This window comes from Tachypleus tridentatus, chromosome 7 (assembly GCF_004210375.1).
Source record: "Tachypleus tridentatus isolate NWPU-2018 chromosome 7, ASM421037v1, whole genome shotgun sequence".
NCBI lineage: Eukaryota > Metazoa > Arthropoda > Merostomata > Xiphosura > Limulidae > Tachypleus > Tachypleus tridentatus.
In genome coordinates this window covers 1,039,635-1,048,898 of record NC_134831.1, presented here as the reverse complement: position 1 = coordinate 1,048,898, position 9,264 = coordinate 1,039,635, and the positions used below count along the sequence as shown (strand labels likewise).

At 34.2% G+C, this 9,264-nt stretch overlaps 1 long non-coding RNA gene across 1 annotated transcript; it reads right to left on the bottom strand.

The window, feature by feature from the left end:
• Positions 1–1,660: 1,660 nt before the first annotated feature.
• On the bottom strand, positions 1,661–9,192 carry LOC143254965 (uncharacterized). The gene is made up of 3 exons (XR_013030390.1): positions 9,037–9,192; positions 4,898–5,001; positions 1,661–1,978 (listed from the first exon to the last, which is right to left on the bottom strand). It is a non-coding gene; the product is annotated as an uncharacterized LOC143254965 (long non-coding RNA).
• Positions 9,193–9,264: the final 72 nt, after the last annotated feature.

Genomic DNA, 9,264 nt, shown 5'->3' with positions numbered 1-9,264 from the left:
CCATATTTCTGTTTGATATCTTGCTTTGTTTTTCTAAAATATTATTTTCATTCTGTACATTTAAGTGTAAGCAAAACACCTTATAAACATTCAACATATTTAATTTAAATTCGATTCGAACATCAATTCAATGACCCCCCAGGTTATTCCAGCAATAGTCACAGATATTATAACTTAGTTATCTGTGTTCACATAAACAACGACAACTTAATGTTTTTCACGTATGGCGGTCAATTAAAACAAAGTTACAATATATATTTTTTTAAACAAACAAAGCACCCATAACTATTAATTGTAAAACTATGTCCTAAAATTATTCTTATGTACACTGCGAGATAAATTTATGTAGTCCAAACCTATATTGGTTTGGAATTTTGCGTCACATTAGCCGTTAAATTTCAGAAAGAAAAATTTAAAATGTGGGATATTGACTGAACTAATAAGATTTGTATGCAAGATAAACCATGTGCATCCTTATAGAATATTTACCCACAAATTTCTTTTGCACAGATTAGAAAAACTTTGATTTTATATATGTTACAAATAAATTAGTCAAAAATCACATCGCTCACTGGACTTAAGCGCTTATTTTAGACCAGCCGCAACCCGCAAAACTTTTGTGGTAGTTTTCATATCCTTACCTCGAACTTTCCTTATTCTATCAGTTTCACGCATGACACTTAAGTTACGATTTCTTGCAGTAAGTATATGTTAGATCGATATACCATTGTCTACTTGAAAAAAAAAAAAACTTTGTCAAACAAACTCACATAAATGTAACTATAGAATAAAAGTACACGTAAGGTAAACAATAAAGTAAAGATATTTATAATAGTGCACAGAATATGAAACAGTTATGAGTGTTAAGTGTGTGATACAGTTTTACTAGCTGGAAAAAAGGAATTAAAAGCAACGAAGAATAAAATACATACTAACAAAAACGTAGCAATCTGTGAAATAAACCAAAGCTAAGTTATAGCAAAGTAAAGTAAATGTAAAATTGTAATAAAGATAAACTTAGCTGATGATTCAGAAACGTCTGAATGCGTGTTCACAAAGTGATTAGCATATAGCTTTCAGCAACTACGTATGAGTATTTTGGACCTAAATAAGTAGAGAAAGCCCATAGCAATTGCATTTAGTGTAATGTCCAATGTTGTTAGGAAATTACACGCAGTTTAATCATTGCTTGTATGAAACACTTTACAAATAAAATCTATTGTTCGAATATAAATCAGTAGTCACATAGTGGCATCGACAATGAGCCATCATATAGCATACACATTGTTTTAAAAAAGTTTGAGAAAGCAAAATACACATAAGATGAACTTCAATTGAAAAGCCAACATTTAGTGTGGACTCCTCCATCAAAGGCCTTTCTAACGATGTGAGATTTGTAGCGTATGATCGAGAAATTTGCGTGAAAAGTTCCAAACAGACAAACAACCGCAAACGTATTATTTAATTTGGATAGTTTAAGCACATAAATGTATAAATTGCAAATTTTAGACAAGGTTAAGAGCCATAATACTATTTTTTTATAATATAATGCCCCCTAGTGGCTCAGTGGTAAGTCCGAAGGCTTGTAACACTAAAAAGTATTTAATAACAATCAAATATTTTTTTATTCTAAAGTAATTTTGGTAGGTTACAAATTATTTTTATAAATTAAAACAAAAGCAAACTATTTGGAATTTCAATTTATTTTTAAACCATAGATAAACTGTCACAAACGTAACATCAAAACAACTTTTTGAATTCCTGTGACTGCACGTACACGTCTACAAGTACCCTGGTTCTTTATTCTATTTTTTTCTTGGGCGTTTGATGATTGTTTGTAAACGTAAATATTCGTAATGGTAAACTTGGTCCTTCACCGGTTTTCTTCAGCAAGTAATCCCTACTCCAGTAAATGACGTTAGAGTTTTGTCTGTTCGACGAATAAAATCAACCCCAGAGCATGACGTTATAGTCGTGCCTGTTTGATAAATAATTTCAACTGGTAATTTATGATGCTTACAAAATTCCTTTGTATAAATACAATACTCTTGCCAATTGTTTACAAAACTAAATAAGTATTCATTATTATTTTTCGAGTTAACAATAAGTACATTTCTTACTTTAACTACACGGGGATTTTGAGGCGTCGTGAAACCATGTATGAAGGAAGTGGAAATCCCAGTTGTTACCTGATGGAACATTAATTAGGAAAAATTTCATATAACCACCCTTCTTTACCCTTAAGCCTAACTACGTATTTATTGTTTAATAACATTTTCAACTTGGTAACAATCATAAAATTCGTAGGTCAACGCTTATAGTTACTACTGATTTACCAGTATTTAGATGCTAATCACACAATTACGTCTTTAAATCATAAAGGGAAAACAAAATTATGTTGTCTTCCTAGTGCAAAGCAGCGCAGTGAGCTAACGACTGTAAACTTGCCACTGATACACAGGGGAAAGAACGCGAAACGGTGGCGTGAACCGAACCCTAAGGAAAGTTAAAACAAATTGAAGATAAAAACTGGTAGAGATACATAAACCTTCACTAATAATAATAATATACAGTAAGATAATATGCATTTAATAGAATTATCTCGAATAATTAAACAAAATTATGTTTCTGGACTTTCACACACATTGCGTGTTTCGAAAGCCACCATCCTGAAGAAAACAATAAAAAAAAAACATTATTCTAAACTGTAATGCTTGACTGAGCGCCATGATTAGTATTATTTTACATATTACAAATCCACGCACGAGCCACGGGAAGTATGCTCAGTTGATAACAAGTGAAATTATTTAATCTGTCCACCTGTCGTAACATATTTCTCAGTCGATTAGACAGGACTCTCCAGATACAGTACTCAAGGTCGCTGTAAGTTGCCCCAAAACTCTGCGAAACGCTTAAATGTTAACACCATTTCCCCGTGTTTATTCAAATTAACTTTGATAACCGTCTCTGTTTACATTAAAACTAGTGACTATATTCTGTTTAAGTTCAAAACTGGTAACACCAATCTTCTGTTTATGTGAACTTCGGTAACCATAATTCTGTGTTTAACTTATTTTTGGTGTTGGTAATCTCTCTGTTTACGTTAACTTTAGTGATGGTAATTTTTGTTTAAATCAAACTTGAGCAACAGTGGAATTAATCTAATAAAACGTCAACTTCATACCACGCGTTTTACAGTCATGTTTGGAACGTTCATATTTTGTGTTCTGACTTCTTGTTCTTGAAAGAGTTGGGGCAAAAACGGTTCATAGTTAGCGACCGTAATGAAAGTACATTCGTGTTGCGTTGGACTTAAGCACGACACGCAGAGCTATGGAGAGTAAACCGGTTTGGACGAAACCAACGTTTCAGTTAACTTCATTCAACAAGCTTCATTAAAACGTTTAATACATATATATTTATTATTAAAACGGTGATTAATTTTCTCCATTCTGCAAAGTCAACCAATAGCAATAAACGTCGCTGGGGGTTAAGTTTCCACATGCGAGGAAGCGTTATCACATTTAGACTAATATAGTAAATACAAAACGTTTCACAAAATAGTTTCATTGTTCTAAAATGAACATGAGACTTCTATTTCATAAACAGTGTCTCTTTAACAACAAACACAACTTCCTGGGTACACTTTCATACTCCTAAAGTTATTTTGTAGCAAAATATTGACAATCAAGGGTCAACTGTACCAAAGGGAACCGAACCGTTAGAGAGGCTCTAGACCTCAAATACCTTAGATAACCTTTTACTAAAACTTGCAAGCTCGATCTGGGAAACAGCAGTTTCGGTCAATATACAGCGAACCTCTGGAACAATGATGCTTCGTATCAACCTTCTATTTTCTTATGATTTTTTTTATTTTCTATTTCAGCAGTTGAGAAAAACAAAACAAGCGACGATGTATTTTTTGACTAATAAAGTCTAACGGTTATCTTTTTAACGTAAAAAATCGGATTCAAGTAAAACGGATAATTCTTCAGCTATATATATGTAGTGGGTGCTTACATTGCTACTGCTAAGCGTTCCTAATCGTTTGTTTTTGAATTTCACTATCTGCGCTAGCCGTCCCTAACTTAACAGCTAGTCATCACCACCCACCTCCAACACTTTTCCCAGCGAAGAGTGGGATTGACTGTAACATTATAACGCCCCCACGGCTGAAAGGGCGAGCATGTTTGGTGCGACGAGGATTCGAACCCGCGACCTTCAGATTAGGAGTCGAGTGCCTTAACCACCTGGCCATGATGGGCCCTCCTAAACCGAAAACGAAACTCAGCTGCAAAAGGCTCACGACATAAATCATCAGTGTGTTCCACAATACTCAAACAATTTCACAACAGCTATTATATACACCGGTAAACAATATTTTAATCTAGATATGTTTTATATTCTTCGTTGTTTATATCAATAATACAAGTCCACTTGACAAGCCTACTTGCGGACAGTTCTGCACGTTTTAATTTGGAATACATATATATTTTCTATTTCGGCTTGTTTTTGGTCATAACAAACGTAATACACACACACACACACACAGCAATCATTATAAGAAAAAGCCACACGTGTCCCATGGTTAAAGCGTTCGGACTGTGATATCAGAGAATTCCTGATTACTCTATCCATAAAAGCGCTGTTATACAGACGGTTAAATCCCGCTGACGTAATAAACGCTGTTAACCAGATGCCTTCTCTATAGTCTATTAGATTATGCTACGACAGCCTTTAGCTAAAAATCCAGAAATAAAAAATATCACATGAAACGATAAGGTCCTTGTAGATGAATAATTACCATTTTTCACACCACTTCCAAACCTAAAAATAGAAAGTATTTGTTTCTAAGTAACACTTACCTACAAAGAAATAAAATCGGTAAGAAATTTACCTGATTAATAAAATTGGTTTTAGTTCTTCCCGAGTATCAATAAAATCTGCCACGTTCGCTCGTTCCTTCACAGCATTTACTTGAGTGGTCGACGGTAACGTCAGCTGAGTAGAAACAAAAACAAAGCGTAAACCACAAACAGATGCCTGATATGTTTAACTCTCGATGATCTCACACGATAACACAACGAAGACAAAAACAATTACATAAAAAAAGGAGTTATAAACTTGTATTTGAAGTCGTGCATCTTCCATATGTATGGAAAAGTAAAGGAACACACGATCTATAAATGTGTATTTCACCCAATCAGGTTGGGTTTGGTCTTTTATCACGGCCGTAGAAGGACGTTCCTTACAACAGGGAAATATACCAACGTACAACGGTAACTGTAAGACGACGCAGCTTTTAAAAACACAGCGACGGCCGACAGCCTTGAATTTCGCCGAGGTTCGTTTCTACGCACGATGACTCCGCTACTCAAATATTTCAGATCTCGAGTTAATTGTATAAAAGGCAGTTTAAACTGCAATCTTAGAATATTATTAAAAACTGATAGTGATTCAAATTTTTTTCGTAATAATTGCTATTCATTTGACAAACGATCAGGTCTGGCGTAGTGGTTAGCGTGCTGACTGGTAGAACGCAAAATTTTCACCGTAATACTGCTCAACATGGTCCGCTTTTTAACTTATCGTCGCGTTATAAGTGTGACAGTTAAACCCATCACACCTTACTTTTGATTGTTTTACGCTAGATAAATTGAAGATCACTATTATATATACGTGAGCACAGTAAATTATTCTGAACAAACAACTAGTTCTGGGTAGATTAAGGATAATTCGTTGCAATAATGCTAAAATTTATGATTTAATACCCGGAGCAAAAATATCCAAATGTAGTTATGCGTGAAAACAGAGCTCAGTGGTTAAATAAAGCTTGATTTTGAAAATTTGGAATTGATCAAAATATTAAATTTTAATGAAGAGAATTCCTGCTGAATTTAAACGAAAGTTTAATATATCTTTAAGTAAATATTTGATTATGTGGAAACAAAAAACAGGAGAAAAAATAGAAAAGCATACACCAATATCGAATCTGTATTGTTTAATTTTTAATGCTGAAATTTCCCCTTAAGTACTTAAAAAAAATTAGAGAAAATAAATTACTTTGAAGACTAAAGTCTGTGATTTTTGCAAATACGAAAGTTGCACCATGAGTGAACCACATTATAGAATTCAATCTTCAAAAGCATTTGTCGCTATTGTTATTCTCAGTTATAACACAGACCAATTACCACGTGTTTGGCTGTTGAATATTTTGCGCACTTCTATACGAATTGTAAAAATTCAATAACAGGTCAGCTGTAAGTTTGCTGACTTAAAACGTTAAAATCTAGGGTTTGTTTATTTGAAGCTCCTTTTTAGTAGCAGCTCAGTTTTTAAAATGCATATATATTTCTTTTCGCCTTCGCTTACTAATAATAAAAATCCACTTTGGTGGAACGTGCGAAGCTGTCCTTGAAAGTCGTACACTCATACATTAACAAGATAAACCGTTCTGGTTCTGACACGCGCTTAAGTTTACCGTCATTCGCAAGCGGTGAGACAGTCAGTTTTAAACCGTTGCTCGAAGATGTGATGAGCCCGTTTCGCCTAATAATCACGTTTCTTTTTGTGTATATACACACACATCAAATTTTGTGTGTAACTTCATTATATTTCAATGACGAACAAAATGTATATGAGAGAAAAATAGATTATGAGAGTACAACCCTACTCTTGGAGGTTGTGCAATAAAACAAATATTTATGTTAATAAGGGTTTCTGCGCATATTCTATACTGATTATATTCTTTGTATGTAAGAGTGTATTTTAATAAACACCATAAAAGCACACTTTCGTTCTGACCGAATGTCAAATATTAATTCTAAAACGCTAAAATCAGGGGTTCGATTTCCCTCAGTGGACTCAGCAAATAGCCCGATGTGGCTTTGCTATAAGAAAACACACACACACACATACTACTAAAAATAAAAAATAAAATGATGGTCAAACGTCTCACATACCTGTGCTTACTTATTCAGCATCTAAGTTATGAAACCATGTTTAACCTACAAAAATACAAAAAACATAAACAAAATAAAATAAGTAATCGCTTTTTCCGCTGACAGAGCAAACATGATCCACTTTCAAGTTGACAACTTCTAGTTCTAACCTTGGGTTCGTTTTGTTTTTAAACTTTCCCCAAAACTACTAATGTTTATAGAATTATTTACTTTTGTTTCATTACTATTATTAGTAACATATAGACCCCCTATTCAGCGGCTCAGCGACAAATTGGAGGGCTTATAACGTTAACATTCGGGTATTCGATGCCTACAGTGAGTCAGCACACACATAGCCCATTTGGTATCTTTGCACACAACAAACACTGACTTCATAAAACCCATCAATGGATCATTTAATACAGGTCTGTAATGCATCGCGATATATATAAACAACCCATTGGAATTTATTTTGGGTGGTTAAGGCACTTGACTCGCAATCCGAGGGTCCCGGGTTCGAATCCCCGTCACACCAAACATACTCGCCCTTTCAGCCGTGTGGGTGTTGTAATGTTACGATCAATCCCACTATTCATTGGTAAAATAGTACCTCAAGAGTTGGCAGTGAGTGGCAATGACTAGCTGCCTTCCCTCTAGTCTTACACTGCTAAATTAGGGACTGCTAGGGCAAATAAACCTCGTGTAGCTTTGTGCAAAATTCAAAACAAACAAACGAACAAAAATTTATTCTGTAAAATTTGTTAAAATTAAGCACCATGTAACAGCACTTAATATACACATTACTCAGACAAGTGTGTATTCGATTTTGCTATCAGCGTTTGGTCATTGTGTTACCTAGGAAGGTCAGGTTCACTCAAACCTCCTCCTTCGTACTTTTCTGTTGTTTGTGGACTTCCAAATGACATATAGTTATTCAAGAAATCAACAAGTGTGCGTGGTTTGATTTAAATTTAGCAGTTAAAGACTACAGGGAAAACAGGTAGTCATCACCATCGCCAACTCTTTTAACAACAAACATTACAACGTCACCACAGATGAAAGGGCAATCATGTTTGTTTGGATGGGGAATGAAACCCGCGACCCGCAGACTACGAGTCTTCCAGCGCCCTAACCTCTTGGCCATGATGTGTGTAACATATATTAGTCATCAGGGTAATATTGTTTCTTCGTCTTTCTTTCTATCAATTCATCCCTTCTCCAACAATGACAGATTGTGCAATCAAAACGTGAACTATATTCCAAAGAGACTTCGAAAACAGCATCCCCAGTACCATCCCTTTAATTTAAGAAACAATTACTGAACCTATAATAAAGCTCTTGAAGGAACTTTCGTTGGAATAGTATGCTTAATATTATATCACAACGTTTTGTTTCTTAAAAAGTGACATAATCACGTACAATATACAAAATACATATACCTGAAATTTGCCTTTTAAGTGAAAGGACTGCAATATATTTATACAAGTATATGTTTTATTCGGAACTTTTTTTTTTACATTAATTGATTATATACAAGGGTTTTCCACTTATTTTTTATTGAAACTCCAATTACTTGAATTATAAAACTCACAGAATGAAAATCTGTAACGTAGGTATACGGTTTACTTATCACTATCAGGTCCAGGAGATAGGAAATCTATATTCAGTCATAACTTATAATAAAAATAATAAATCATTTTAACGAGATAAAAATTATATACCGGAATCTAAGTTCTTCTATTCGCAACACGATAAAAATACATCACGGTTATACACTCATGACTCAGTTAACGCAAGTGATAATTTTCTATTCGGATTTCAACTTATCTGATTTGTACGTGTTCACGACAACAATTTTCTCAAACTCAACTATTTGAAAATATTCTTTCACCAAATATTTTGCACCTGTCCTTATTTTTCATGAAGATCCAAACCCCAAATGACATTATTTTATAAGATGTGGCCCAGTTGACATAATGTTGAACTACGTACTAGGGCAAACTGCATTCAGATTTATTATAATTTATTTATTTATTGTAAATGAAATATTTCTATTGATCTAGCAATTAGATTGCTTAACGGTATAAAAGCCTACCTTCTGTTTCAGCTGAAAAATATGAAAAATAACAATTCCAAGAGAAACATCAAAAATTATAACAAGCTGTGTTATATATTCCTTCTTTACACATCGTAAAGCTCGCGTTCAAAATCAACATACTAACCCTGGAAATCGTGGCACCGTTTATTGCGGGTTCCGCAAGGGTCTCACAGTGTTGCAGATAAGGCGCGGAAGAGAACGAATATGATTGGCTGTTGTAAACAC